Source organism: Hylobates moloch, unplaced genomic scaffold (assembly GCF_009828535.3).
Source record: "Hylobates moloch isolate HMO894 unplaced genomic scaffold, HMol_V3 SCAFFOLD_16, whole genome shotgun sequence".
Classification (NCBI taxonomy): domain Eukaryota; kingdom Metazoa; phylum Chordata; class Mammalia; order Primates; family Hylobatidae; genus Hylobates; species Hylobates moloch.
The window spans coordinates 56,209,677-56,225,570 of NW_026652291.1; positions in this window are offsets into that span (position 1 = coordinate 56,209,677).

Here is a 15,894-nt window from a genome sequence, read left to right on the forward strand (position 1 = left end):
ACTTTTACACTGTTGGTGGGACTGTAAACTAGTTCAACCATTGTGGAAGTCAGTGTGGTGATTCCTCAGGGATCTAGAACTAGAAATACCATTTGACCCAGCCATCCCATTACTGGGTATATACCCAAAGGACTATAAAGCATGCTCTTATAAAGACACATGCACACGTATGTTTATTGCAGCACTATTCACAATAGCAAAGACTTGGAACCAACCCAAATGTCCAACAACGATAGACTGGATTAAAAAAATGTGGCATATATACACCATGGAATACTATGCAGCCATAAAAAATGATGAGTTCATATCCTTTGTAGGGACATGGATGAAGCTGGAAACCATCATTCTCAGTAAACTATCTCAAGGACAAAAAGCCAAACACTGCATGTTCTCACTCATAGGTGGGAATTGAACAATGAGAACACATGGACACAGGAAGGGGAACATCATACTCTGGGGACTGTTGTGGGGTGGGGGGAAGGGGGAGGGATAGCATTAGGAGATATACCTAATGCTAAATGACGAGTTAATGGGTGCAGCAAACCAACATGGCACATGGATACATATGTAACAAACCTGCACATTGTGCACATGTACCCTAAAACCTAAAGTATAATAATAATAATAAAAAGAAAAGAAAACAAAGGTTATTTACTTTAAAAAATAAAATAAAAATAAAAAATATAAATAATAATTATTGTTGTAAAGAAAACTTTCATAAATGAGAATATAAAAAGTATATATGGCTGAAAAGTTTAATATCAGCCATTGGCACACAATGCTATCTAGTAATGACACTGTTATCTACTCCACTAATTTGGAATATCAACGCAGAAGGCAAAGATAATTTTAACAAAAAAGCCAAAAATGTAAACATAAAGTAGAAGGAGGTGAGGTTCACAGCACATGCGGTGAGGAGGTGAGGTTCACAGCACATCTAATTCAAAAGGACTTTAGAGGCGAACTAGTTGAGTGGTTATCAGATTTATCTGATCATCAAAATCCCTGGAAACTTTTTTTCTTTTCAACTTTATTTTAGATACAGGGGATTCATGTGTAGATTTGTTACAGGGGAATCTTGTGTGATGCTCACACATGTGATGAGATCCATACTCCAAACCTCACATACTGAGTATGGATCTCACAGGTATTGAGCATAGTACCTGATAGGTGGTTCTTAAACCAAGCTCCCTTTTCACCCTCTAGTAGTCCACAGTGTCTATTGTTACCATATTTATATTTATATGAGCTCAGTGTTTATCTCCTGGTTATAAGTAAGAACACGCAGTACTTGGTTTTCTGTTCCTGAGTTAATTTGCTTAGGATTATGGCCTTCAGCTCTATCCATGTTGCTGCAAACAACATGATTTTATTCTTTTTTATAGCTGCATAGTGTTCCATGGTGTATATTTACCATTTTTAAAAATCCAATCTATTATACTACTGATGGACACCTGGGTTGAGTCCATGCCTTTGCTATTGTGAATAGTGCAGTGATGAATGTACAAGTCCATGTGTGTTTTTGGTAGAATGATTTATTTTCTACTGAATATATATGCAGTAAAAACGGTAAAAGAAAAAACACCCTACAAAATAGAGTGTTATGCCACCAAAAATGATAAGAAGCTAAACTAAAATCCCTCTTCCATAAAGAAATGAAAAATTGACAACAATTTACAGAGCCACTGTTTCCATATCCTGGAGATTAAAGAAAGGCTTACAGCAACCCAGGGAACATTTATTAAAGAAAAGTAGTTTGGTTCCTTTTTTTTTTTTTGATTATGCAAAGCATTTTTTTTTAATTTTTAAATTTTTATTTTATTTATTAATTTTTTTATTATTATACTTTAGGTTTTAGGGTACATGTGCACAATGTGCAGGTTTGTTACATATATATCCATGTGCCATGTTGATTTCCTGCACCCATTAACTCGTCATTTAGCATTAGGTATATCTCCTAATGCTGTCCCTCCCCCCTCCCCCCACCCCACAACAGTCCCCGGAGTGTGATGTTCCCCTTCCTGTGTCCATGAGTTCTCATTGTTCAATTCCCACCTATGAGTGAGAACATGCAGTGTTTGGTTTTTTGTCCTTGCGATAGTTTACTGAGAATGATGTTTTCCAGTTTCATCCATGTCCCTACAAAGGACACGAACTCATCCTTTTTTATGGCTGCATAGTATTCCATGGTGTATATGTGCCACATTTTCTTAATCCAGTCTATCGTTGTTGGACATTTGGGTTGGTTCCAACTCTTTGCTATTGTGAATAGTGCCACAATAAACATACGTGTGCATGTGTCTTTATAGCAGCATGATTTATAGTCCTTTGGGTATATACCCAGTAATAGGATGGCCGGGTCAAATGGTATTTCTAGTTCTAGATCCCTGAGGAATCACCACACTGACTTCCACAATGGTTGAACTAGTTTACAGTCCCACCAACAGTGTAAAAGTGTTCCTATTTCTCCACATCCTCTCCAGCACCTGTTGTTTGCTGATTTTTTAATGATGGCCATTCTAACTGGTGTGAGATGGTATCTCACTGTGATTTTGATTTGCATTTCTCTGATGGCCAGTGATGATGAGCATTTTTTCATGTGTTTTTTGGCTGCATAAATGTCTTCTTTTGAGAAGTGTCTGTTCCTGTCCTTTGCCCACTTTTTAATGGGGTTGTTTGTTTTTTTCTTGTAAATTTGTTTGAGTTCATTGTAGATTCTGGATATCAGCCCTTTGTCAGATTCTAATATTCATTAGAAAATAAATCCTTCTATCATACTCAACTAATAAGTAGCAGATGCCCTATCTTATTATTAATGACTAAATGTAAATAGATTAAATACTTCAATTAAAAGGCAGATATAAGCAGAATGGATTGAAAACATGACTTATCTATATGACGCCTATAAAAAACTCACTTTTGATTCAAACATAAAAATAGGTTGACAGAAGATTCATGAAAAAAATACATAGTATGCCAATAGCCATAAGCAAAAGAGAGTTGGAGTGGATATGTCAACATTAGATAAAATGGACTTTATAACAAAACATCTTTTTATGTATTTTTTTTATTATACTTTAAGTTTTAGGGTACATGTGCACAACATGCAGGTTAGTTACATATGTATACATGTGCCATGTTGGTGTGCTGCACCCATTAACTCGTCATTTAACATTAGGTATATCTCCTAATGCTATCCCTCCCCCCTTCCCCCACCCCACAACAGGTCCCAGTGTGTGATGTTCCCCACCCTGTGTCCAAGTGTTCTCATTGTTCAATTCCCACCTATGAGTGAGAACATGCAGTGTTTGGTTTTTTTGTCCTTGTGATAGTTTAATAGAGAGAGAAGGACATTGTGTAATGATAAAAGCATAAACCTATCAAGGAGATTAAACAATTTTGTACACATATGTGTATGTGTTTATTTATTTCATTAAATGGCAACAGAGTCCTAAAATACATAAAGAAAAAACTTACATAATTCAAGGCAGAAATAGACAGTTTGACAATAATAGAGAAAAATTTTAATACTTTTAAGTAGAGCACTAAAATAGAAGATCAGCAAGGAAAACTCTGTAAGTCATTTAGACTTAATGTATTTATAAAACACTCCACCAAACAACAGTAGAATACACAGTTTCCTCAAGTGCACATAGAACATTCTCTAGGATAGACCATATATTAGGCCCTAAACCAAGTCTTACTAAATTTAAAAGGATTAAAATCATGCAAACTATGTTTACTGATTAAAATGGAATGAAATTAGAGATCAGTAACACAATAAAACTTGAAAAATAAACAAATAGTGGAAGTTCAACAATATATTCCTAATATCCATAGGACCAAAGAAAGAATTACAAGGGAAATTATAAAATGCTTTAAGATGAAAATGAAAACACAGCATACCAAAACATATGTAAATCTTTGTGACTGTGGATTAGGCAATAATGTCTCTGATTTTACACCTAAAACACAAGTAACCAAAGAAAAATAGATATTTAATTTTATGAAAATTAAAAACTGTTGAGGTTTAAATGACACAATCTAGAAAGTTCAAAGAAAACTCACCAAATGAAAAAAAATTGTGAACTTATGTCTGACATGGGTCTTGTATCCAGAATATATAAAGAGCTCTCAAAAATAACAACTAAAGACAAATAACCCACTTAAAAATGGGCAATGGATTTGAATAGACTTTTCTCCAAACAACACATGCACCTAACCTTAACCACATAATATTGCTCAACACCATTAGTCATTAACAAAATGGAAATTTAAACTACAATGATATACCAATTCACAACCATTAGGATAGCTGTAATTAAAAAAAATGGAAGATAACAAATGCTGTCAAAATTGTCAAGAAATTAAATTCCTCATCCATTGCTTGTAAGAATGTAAATTGGTGTAGCCACTCTGGAAATCTGTTTGGTAGTTCCCCGAAAAGTGAAACATATGCCCCAGAAATTCCAATTCTAGTCAGAGTTCATAGGTTTTTATTTCATTTCAGAGAAATAAGATGTTTATCCAAAAACTTGTACACAAGTATTCATAGCAGCAGAACTATCAACAATCAAAACTGGAAACAACCCAAATTCCCATCAACTGATGAATGAATAAACAAAATTTCTATATCCTTACAATGGAATATTACATAGCTATAAGAGAGAATACAGTATTGATACATGACATAATATGGATGAAACTTAAAAACAATATGCAAAATTAAGGAAGCCAGACACATTATTATTTTCATAACACTTATTAGAAATGTCCAGAATAGACAATTCCAAAGAGTCAGAAAATAGTTTAATGGTATCCAAGGGCTGCATTTAGGGAGAATGGGAAATAAATGCTAATGGTTACAGGGTTTCTTTTGGGGTTGTGGAAAATGTTTTAGAGTTAGACAGTAGTGATAGCTGCATAACCTTGTTAACATGATAAAATTTACTGAATTGTACACTTTAAAAGGATAAATTTCATGGTAAATGAATTATAAATCATTTTAAAAGGAAATAAACAGTATTCATGTTTTTTTATTTAAAAAAACAGTATGAACTTCCACTTCCAGCCATGAGGTACTACTGGATTTAATTTCCTTTCATAATCAACAAGAAAACTGGATAAAATATATCACTATATTGTGTTTAAGCATTAGTCTACATGCAACACAAGACTAAGATCCTTAAGAGAATAAAACATAAGATTAACATTATGATCAACCCAGTTTCCTGTGTGGAGGTACTTTCTACATCTCAGGGCAGCAAATGTAATTCAAAGCAGAGCACAACTGACTTGATGAGTTAGAATACAGAAAATGGAGCTCAGAGACAACAAGCACGATTGACTTGATGAGTTAGAATATAGAAAATGGAGCTCAGGGAGTTGGCGATGGCCAAAATCTACATCCAGGACAACAACAACAACAAGAACAACAACAACAACAACAACAACAAAACCAGAAAAATTACATAGAAAAACCTCTCCAGAAGTTTCTATGGGGCCCACTTGAGTTGTTATTGAATAGTAAGATGAGTACACAAAGGCTAAAGCTTCTAAAATCTAGGAAAAATTTTGTAGAGCTATAAGCTGAACTGTGTGAGTTTACTCAGGAGACATATGATGTCTGATTAGCCAGAGAAGACAGTCTTTTAAGAATACCCAAGAGTGGCCAGGCATGGTGGCTCATGCCTATAATCCTAGCACTTTGGGAGGCCGAGGCAGGTGGATCACCTGAGATTGGGAGTTCCAGACCAGCCTGACCAACATAAAGAAAACCTGTCTCTACTAAAAATACAAAATTAGCCAGGCGTGGTGGCAGATGCCTGTAATGCCAGCTACTTGGGAGGCTGAGGCAGGAGAATGGATTTAACCTGGGAGGTGGAGGTTGTGGTGAGCCGAGATCGCACCATTGCACTCCAGCTGGGGCAACAAGAGTGAAAATTCCATCTCAGTAAATAAAATAAATAAAATAAAATAAAATAAAATAAAATAAAATAAAATAAAATAAAAAAATACCCAAGACCGTAGTTGATCCTGGGCAATTCCTTAAATATCAGATAATTCCTTAATACTAAGGCTAAAGTAGCTTAGAGAAGCCTACTCTAAACCCATACTAAAATATTTAAAAATAAAATGACATAATTAGCTTAGCCCACAAGTAACTTTGCAACTGAACAGACTACTACTTTTGAATAAAAAAAGAATCCAGCACTCAGAAATATTTTTAGTGTCCACCATGAATAAATGTAATAAAGCATAAAAATATGCATCATAATGAGTAGAATAGGAAACTGATTCAAATAAGTCCAGAAATTACCAAGATGTGGAAATTAGAATAAAATAACTTTAAGAGAGCTGTCATAAATATGCTCAAGTATATAAATAAAAAATATAAACAGAATGAAGAGAGGAATGGAATATATTAACAACACCAAGATTTCATGAGGTGAAAAATGTTAGACACCACAAAGGAAATTATCAGTAAATCAGAAGACACAGCAATAGAAAATCTCTAAACCAAAGTACAGAGACAAAAATATGAAAAGAAAAATTGAACAGAGTCACAGCAATATGCAAGAGAATGCCAACTGGCCTAACACATATGTAATTGGAGTTCCAGAGGAAAGGATAAAAGGAATGTATAGAAAAAATATATTTAAAAATGGGGACAAAGTGTTCTGAATTTTATTGAAAGTTACAATAAAAAAAAGTCAAGAAGTTCTACCAACCTCAAGCGAGATAAATCAAAAGAAAATCACAAGAAGACATATCACAATTCATATGGGAAACTTGTCATACAGAAAATATCTTACAGTAGCCATGGATAAAAGAACAACCATATACTGAAAAACCAGGATTCAAATAACTGAATACTTATTATTATAAAACAGGATTTGAATTGTTAAAAAACAGAATGAAAACAACAGAGTCAACACAATCATTTAAGTATGAAAAATATCCTTCAAAATGAAAGCGAAATGATGACTTTGTAAGTCAAACAAAAGTAAGACATATCATGGTTGATATAATTCTACTACAAAAATGGAAAGTAAGGGAAGTCCCAAATTAAAAAATAGTAGCAAGGTAGTAGATATAAACCCAACATATCATTTACATTATATGTAAATAGTATAAGAAGTCTACTAAAAGGCAGACATTACTAGAATGAACAATACAAGCAAGAGCCAACTATTTGCTGCCTACCATGAATCCACTTTAAATATAAAGACACAGACTACTTAAACATAAAAAGTGAACAAAGATATACAATACAATGCAAATAGTAATTATAAAGGAGCTAAAGCAGTCATATCAATATCTGACTCTGTAGATTTCAGAAGAAAAAATATAATCAAAAGTAAAGAGAAGCACGTCATATGATAAGGGGCTTAATCAATCATGAAGACATACCAATCCTAAGCTGTTTGCACCTAATTTCAGAGTTTAAAATAGATAGAATCAAATATTTCTTCTTATCAAATCATATCTTCTACCTGACTTGAAAAATAACATAAACATAAAAACCTACAAAAAATGTTTATAGCAGTTTTATTCATAATTACCAAAAACCAGAGAAAAAGCAACCAAGAAGTCCTTCAATATACAAATGGCTACACAAACTGTGGTAGAAATACAATGGGACACTATTCCATATAAAAAAGAATGAGCTATTAATCCATGCAACAACAAGAATGAATCTTGAATGTATATTGCTAAATGAGAGAAGGCAGTGGAAAAGGCTACACATTGTACAATTTCATTTGTCTCCTGTTCTGGAAAAGGCAAATCTGTAGGCATGGAAAACAGAAGAATGGTTTCCAGGTGTTTAAGGAGGGGAAGTGGTTATCTGTAAAGGGGGTGCACAGGGGAGTTTTTATCATGACACATCTGGACTATGGTACTAGAGTCTTGAGTTTTGTGTTATGAATCTAGAGTCCCATTAATGCTCAAATTCTTTATTTGAACTCAGAAGTATAAATGTTTGCAAAATTATTTGGAGTCTCTTTACTAGTATCTACTCTGTAGGATACAGCATTTCTGTTGTATTAATAAAGCAGATTTCACTTTTTTACTCTAGAATCCTTGCCTTTCTTAGAAACCAAGCATATAGCTCTTGTGAAGCTGTCAAAATGCCAAGGTGTTTGCCATGTAATATGCACAGTCACATGATGACTCCCCATCAATTTTTGACACTCCCAATAGTGCTTTTCTAAAGCTCTTCGGAAGCATAAAGAATTAGCTAACAAAATTACTCATTGCTTTTTTTAAAAAGTGTTACATCTCTTACAGAACAAAGCATTTCTATTAGGCCTGCTGCTTCTCCCATTTGTGAAATCCTCAAGGTGATGCACTATAATTCTTGCGGGCAAACAAATTGTCTCACATAATTATCCCCAATTAAGGTGATTTCTGCTATCAAAACTCTCCTCTGGGTCTCTTGGTCACTACAGTCCAGTGACGTCAAATTCCTAATTAGCTTGTAATAATCGTGATGGCTTTTCTTATATCAGTGTGCTGAGTATACTGATACTTCAGAGTGTGAAGGGTGAAGACTGAAGTCTGGAAAGACATGGGTTCTCTATCTTTGTCCCTCATCCAATGGCTCCCGGTGAATATTGTTTTCCTGGGTAGGTGCTGATATTTTAAGGCCAAGGACAGAGATTGAGTCAGAACAGAGAACAGAAACCAGAGACAGTCAATTATCCTCCGTATTGTTTTAAATTAAACTTTGAATATTCTGTGCCCATTTTACCTATTTACTGTTGTCCCAATACCTAACTCTGAAGAGTGATAGCTGCATTACTTTACTAAAACCAGGTGTTTTACCCTTTTGATTGGATATACTTTAATTTCAATATAATATTTTATAATTATTCTTATCTTTGAATTGACACTCATTTTGGATCATGTTTTTCAAAAACTGGAGACTGCATTTGGGAGAGGGAATTCTACTATTTTCTGAGGAAACACAGAGCACCTGAGAGGGTATGTAATTTGCTTACAATTGTAAAGTTATTTAGTGAAAGATAGAATTGGAAAATATATTTTCTATATCCTGGCTAATACATGTATTTAATTTTAAAAAATTAATATATCCTTTTACCTCAATAACTTTTAGGATACAAGCGGTTTTTGTTTACATTGATAAATTATATAGTAGTGAAGTATACAATTTTTTGTGCACCTATCACCCACAAACACAAGTAGTGTACATAGTATTCAATATGGCTAATACATTTTTGATAGTCCGTAATGTCTTTGGACAGCATCCATTGATTTGAACTTCAGGTTCTTAAAGCTTATAGTTTAGAATGGTCCTTGTTAACCTATGACTAGAAAGTAGTAATATAAACACTAAGGAAATTCAACATTTCTTGCTGGATATATATTCTATTTGTGAACAAAAGCATATCCCATGTATAATTCCTTAAAATATATCTTAAAATATTACTACTATTAGGGTAAATTCATTATAACACTACTGCACAAGATGTTTGATTTAGTTGTATAATGATTATATATATATATATATATATAACATCTGTGAGAAGCAAGTAAAAAGTCACCTACACTTTGAATCAAGTGAAAATCAGATGAAAGAAAACCCTAAATCTTCCCTGATGAAATTTTTGATAAAATGATGCAATATTCCTACTACTTCAGAGTCTTTACAGATCCCAAATCATATAAAAATCACTATTATTGATTCCTTAAACATTCTCCAGTTTTATAGATACAGTGAGGCTGAATCCTTTGTAAAATTGTGAAGCAGAAGATTTTGTTTTCAGCATTTCTTCTTTTCAGTCTACTCTTTTTCTCCTTTCAGATTCCCGACTGCTCCAAATGCTCCTCTAGTTGCTTAAGACTTAGATTAAGATACAGCATCCAGACCTGTCTCACCTCGTTGAAGACAACTCAGCTACAGACACCCTGAATCCACTTCTGTCTTATTTGGAAGTAAATTCTTTATGACCTATCTCCTGAGGAATTGTTCTGTTTTCTTAGGAGATGTGGAAGTAGCAACGAAATTCTTCCCAAGCATTAATGACTATAGTTTATAGGATAGCTCCACACTTTCCATTTCATTTTAGGTAAGTGAAAGTGTTTTGTCAGCATCCTTCTGAAGACCATGCACTAGCATTTGTCTCCAATATAGTCTATAATAGAGAGACTGCTATTTCTCTGATCTGCATTTGGAGTGGGAGAGTCAGGGGAACAGCAATATTGGCAAGTTTGTGAAAGATACCTATTTGAACTGGTAGAGTTTGGTGGCCCCTGTAAATGATACCTATTTATTTCACTTCACCTATAGTCATAATATCTGAGATAGAAATATTGAGGCAAGATTCATTTGACAGAATTTAAAACAGGAGGGAACTGAGGTTTGCTGAGCACAGCCCTGTATACATGCATTAATCCATCTTCAAATTTTCAAGAATTTTTTTTAAGAAAGGTCTTTACATAAACACATCTACTTATTGGAAACTCATTCTTGTGTGAGTCAGACCACATAATGTAAATTTATGAAAAAATATTTACTTCTTCTGAACTAAAATAATACATTACTAAGTATGCATACATATACTTAGTCACTACAGTTGGTTAAAGAATTTTCATTTACATAATCTTTTAAGAAATATTTTTAGTGTCTCTTTGAGGTTAATAGTCTCAAGATTTAATATTTGATGATAATAGTCTCTGAATGGCTAAAGGAACTGCTCAGCGTCACACAGTTACCCAATGATACAACATAGAACATTTAAAAATAATAGCTTTGTTTTCACTACAGTACAGCGATTTTATTGGGAATAAAAAGACAGTCCATTTTATCTAATAGGGAATGTACTGGGGGTAAAGGGAAGTGAATTCATCAGCTTGTCTAAATAAACAAAGGGTTATTAATATTATCAAATGATTTTTAGGGAGACAAGTTATAAACCTAACTGCTTTATCACCAGTGCATAGCACAGTGCCTGGGGAAAAGCAGGTATTTAAATTTATATAAAGTAAGTGAACTAAAAAAGAATGGATTTAGGTAAGAAACAGGTTTAGAGCTCCTGTGTTCCACCACTTTCATCTTATATACGAAGAAAGTTCTTGATTGAATCAATCTGCCCAATGTTTTTCTCCATGAAAAACAGGGTCTTTTCTTTTTCTGATCACCTGAAGAAGCCAATGAAAATGGAAAAATAGAGCTCTGCAGAAGAGTCAGAAAAGCTATCGGGAGGATGATTCTTATGACTGACTTTCACACAGTTGGATTATGTGTCTTAGCCTAAAGACACCAGGAAGTTTCTGTGCTCAGAAATGCCTCCTGATGCCCGTCTCTGCTGTAGCACCGGAGGGTCTCCCTAGGACACTCATTCCTTGTGCTTATGGCTTTGCTCTTTCTGATGGAGTACCTACGAACTCCTATTCGCTGATTTTGTTAGATTTTACTTCTATTCATGCCTTAGGGATTCAATGCAGTATTATGTCACAGGATTGAAGGGTCAGGACTTCTGGGAAGTGAGAAGAAAGAGAGATTTGTATAATTTTTTTCTGTAGCCTGCTTTACCTTCAAGCTCCACTTGTTAAACTCTTCTAAAAAGCCTAGAGCCATAGTTTTGATATAATCTGTGATAATACAAGAGTCCTCCCTTATCCATGGTTTTGTTTTCAGCAGTTTCAGTTACCTCAGGTCAACTGTGGTCCAAAAATATTAACCTATTTTGAGAGCGAGAGACAGAAAAAAAAGAAACACATTCACATAAATGTTATTACAGTATATTGTTATAATTTTTTATTTTATTGTTAGTTATTACTGTTCATCTCTCACTGCGCCTAATTTATAAATTAAACTTTATCTCAGGTATGCATGTATAGGAAAAATATAGCTTATATAGGGTTCAGTACTATCAGTGGTTTCAAGCATCCACTGGGGGTTTTGGAACACATCATCTGCAAATAAGGGAGAAAATTTGTATTTATTTTTGGGAGAATTGGAGATTTGAAATACAGAGGTGAGTCTAAATTTGGTTTCTGGGAGTTAAAATTATTATATCACATGTTCTGTTCTTATAAATAAACCCTCCAGTCTAACCCAAAGAGAGACTAAGCAATTTGCAGCTACCATCTAAGAAGACATTAATATCAAAAATTGCAAGTGGTTAGAAATGAGTAAAATAAAAGACATCCTCTCCCAAGACCTGATTGAGATGTAGAGAAAGCTTCTTCAAAATCAGATAATGTAACGCTCCTTTAAAATTCACATTTTATTTTTTCTTATTTACCATAAAACTTTTCTAAGTTCTAAATAGCTTCTCCACATCAAAATAACATAAAAGGAAGAAAGTTCTGATAACATAGAATATAGAGTAACTGAGTAGAAAAGAGAAATCATTTTTTTCCTGGTCTGAATTCCTTAGTAATAAGTAATATAACTTATTATTTATATTAGTATTTATAGTAAGCAATATAACTTATAAGTTTTTAAGCCACATCAAATCAAATGAAATATCAATCATAGCTCAATAAAATGTCTATGGTGAGTAACACCAATGGCTAAGTTTTTTTATACATAATTAAAAAGAAATTATTTATAATTGTCTTTCTAGAGATTGGGTATTGATAAGGAAAAAACACTAAAACACTAAGGAATTAGTTAGAACAACAACATTTTTAAGGTATTGATTTATTATTAATAAAATTACAAGGATTTTAATTTTTTAACTCAAAAGTTCAACTGTTATTGCATCTCATTGCTTTCAGCTTTCTCTCCTCTTTGAAAAGGGCTGAGATAATAACTGTCTCCTTTAACTTTTTCGTCAGCTACTGTAACCTTTTTCCTCAGGTTTTTAAAAATTATTATTATACTTTAAGTTTTAGGGTACATGTGCACAACATACAAGTTTGTGACATATGTATACATGTGCCATGTTGGTGTGCTGCACCAATTAACTCCTCATTTAGCATTAGGTATATCTCCTAATGCTATCCCTCTCCCCTCCCCCCAACCCACAACAGTCCTCAGTGTGTCATGTTCCCCTTCCTGTGTCCATGTGTTCTCATTGTTCAATTCCCACCTATGAGTGAGAACATGCGGTGTTTGGTTTTTTGTCCTTGCAATAGTTTGCTGAGAATGATGGTTTCCAGTTTCATCCATGTCCCTACAAAGGACATGAACTCATCATTTTTTACGGCTGCATAGTATTCCATGGTGTATATGTGCCACATTTTCTTAATCCAGTCTATCACTGTTGGACATTTGGGTTTGTTCCGAGTCTTTGCTATTATGAATAGTGCCGCAATAAACATACATGTGCATGTGTCTTTATAGCAGCATGATTTATAGTCCTTTGGGTATATACCCAGTAATGGGATGGCTGGGTCAAATGGTATTTCTAGTTCTAGATCCCTGAGGAATCGCCACACTGACTTCCACAATGGTTGAACACCAACAGTGTAAAAGTGTTCCTATTTCTCCACATCCTCTCCAGCACCTGTTGTTTCCTGACTTTTTAATGATGGCCATTGAACTGGTGTGAGATGGTACCTCATTGTGGTTTTGATTTGCATTTCAATGATGGCCCGTGATGATGAACATTTTTCCATGTGTTTTTTGGCTGCATAAATGTCTTCTTTTGACAACTGTCTGTTCATATCCTTTGCCCACTTTTTGATGGGGTTGTTTGTTTTTTTCTTGTAAATTTGTTTGAGTTCATTGGAGATTCTGGATATCAGCCCTTTGTCAGATGAGTAGGTTGCAAAATTTTTCTCCCGTTCTGTAGGTTGCTTGTTCACTCTGATGGTAGTTTCTTTTGCTGTGCAGAAGCTCTTTAGTTTAATTAGATCCCATTTGTCAATTTTGGCTTTTGTTGCCATCGCTTTTGGTGTTTTAGACATGAAGTCCTTGCCCTTGCCTATGTCCTCAATGGTATTGCCTAGGTTTTCTTCTAGGGTTTTTATGGTTTTAGATCTAACATGTAAGTCTTTAATCCATCTCGAATTAATTTTTGTATAAGGTGTAAGGAAGGGATCCAGTTTCAGCTTTCTACATATGGCTAGCCAGTTTTCCCAGCACCATTTATTAAATAGGGAATCTTTTCCCCATTGCTTGTTTTTGTCAGGTTTGTCAAAGATCCGATGGTTGTAGATATGTGGCATTATTTCTGAGGGCTCTGCTCTGTTCCATTGGTCTATGTCTCTGTTTTGGTGCCAGTACTATGCTGTTTTGCTTACTGTAGACTTGCAGTATAGTTTGAAGTCAGGTAGCGTGATGCCTCCAGCTTTGTTCTTTTGGCTTAGGATTGACTTGGCAATGAGGGCTGTTTTTTGGTTCCATATGAACTTTAAAGTAGTTTTTTCCAATTCTGTGAAGAAAGTCATTGGTAGTTTGATGGGGATGGCATTGAATCTATAAATTACCTTGGGCAGTATGGCCATTTTCACGATATTGATTCTTCCTACCCATGAGCATGGAATGTTCTTCCATTTGTTTGTATCCTCTTTTATTTCATTGAGCAGTGGTTTGTAGTTCTCCTTGAAGAGGTCCTTCACGTCCCTTGTAAGTTGGCATCCTAGGTATTTTATTCTCTTTGAAGCAATTGTGAATGGGAGTTCACTCATGATTTGGCTCTCTGTTTGTCTGTTATTGGTGTCCAAGAATGCTTGTGATTTTTGCACATTGATTTTGTATCCTGAGACTTTGCTGAAGTTGCCTATCAGCTTAAGGAGATTTTGGGATGGACGGTGGGATTTTCTAGATATACAATCATGACATCTGCAAACAGGGACAGTTTGACTTCCTCTTTTCCTAATTGAGTGCCCTTTGTTTCCTTCTCCTGCCTGATTGCCCTGGCCAGAACTTCCAACACTATGTTGAATAGGAGTGGTGAGAGAGGGCATCCCTGTCTTGTGCCAGTTTTCAAAGGGAATGCTTCCAGTTTTTTCCATTGAGAGTTTTTAGCATGAAGGGTTGTTGAATTTTGTCAAAGGCGTTTTCTGCATCTATTGAGATAATCATGTGGTTTTTGTCTTTGGTTCTGTTTATGTGCTGGATTATGTTTATTGATTTTCATATGTTGAACCAGCCTTGCATCCCAGGGATGAAGCCCACTTAATCATGGTGGATAAGCTTTTTGATGTGCTGCTGGATTTGGTTTGCCAGTATTTTATTGAGGATTTTTGCATCGATGTTCATCAGGGATATTGGTCTAAAATTCTCTTTTTTGGTTCTGTCTCTGCCAGGCTTTGGTATCAGGATGATGCTGGCCTCATAAAATGAGTTAGGGAGGATTCCTTCTTTTTCTATTGATTGGAATAGTTTCAGAAGGAATGGTACCAGCTCCTTCTTGTACCTCTGGTAGAATTCGGCTGTGAATCCATCTGGTCCTGGACTTTTTTTGGTTGGTAAGTTATTAATTATTGCCTCAATTTCAGAGCCTGATATTGGTCTATTCAGAGATTCAACTTCTTCCTGGTTTAGTCTTGGGAGGGTGTATGTGTCGAGGAATTTATCCATTTCTTCTAGATTTTCTAGTTTATTTGTGTAGAGGTGTTTAGAGTATTCTCTGATGGTAGATTGTATTTCTGTGGTATCGGTGGTGATATCCCCTTTATCATTTTTTATTGCGTCTATTTGGTTCTTCTCTCTTTTCTTCTGTATTAGTCTTGCTAGCAGTCTATCAATTTTGTTGATCATTTCAAAAAACCAGCTCCTGGATTCATTGACTTTTTTTTTATTATTATACTTTAGGTTTTAGGGTACATGTGCACAATGTGCAGGTTTGTTACATATGTATCCATGTGCCATGTTGGTTTGCTGCACCCATTAACTCGTCATTTAGCATTAGGTATATCTCCTAATGCTGTCCCTCCCCCCTCCCCCCATCCCACAACAGTGCCCGGAGT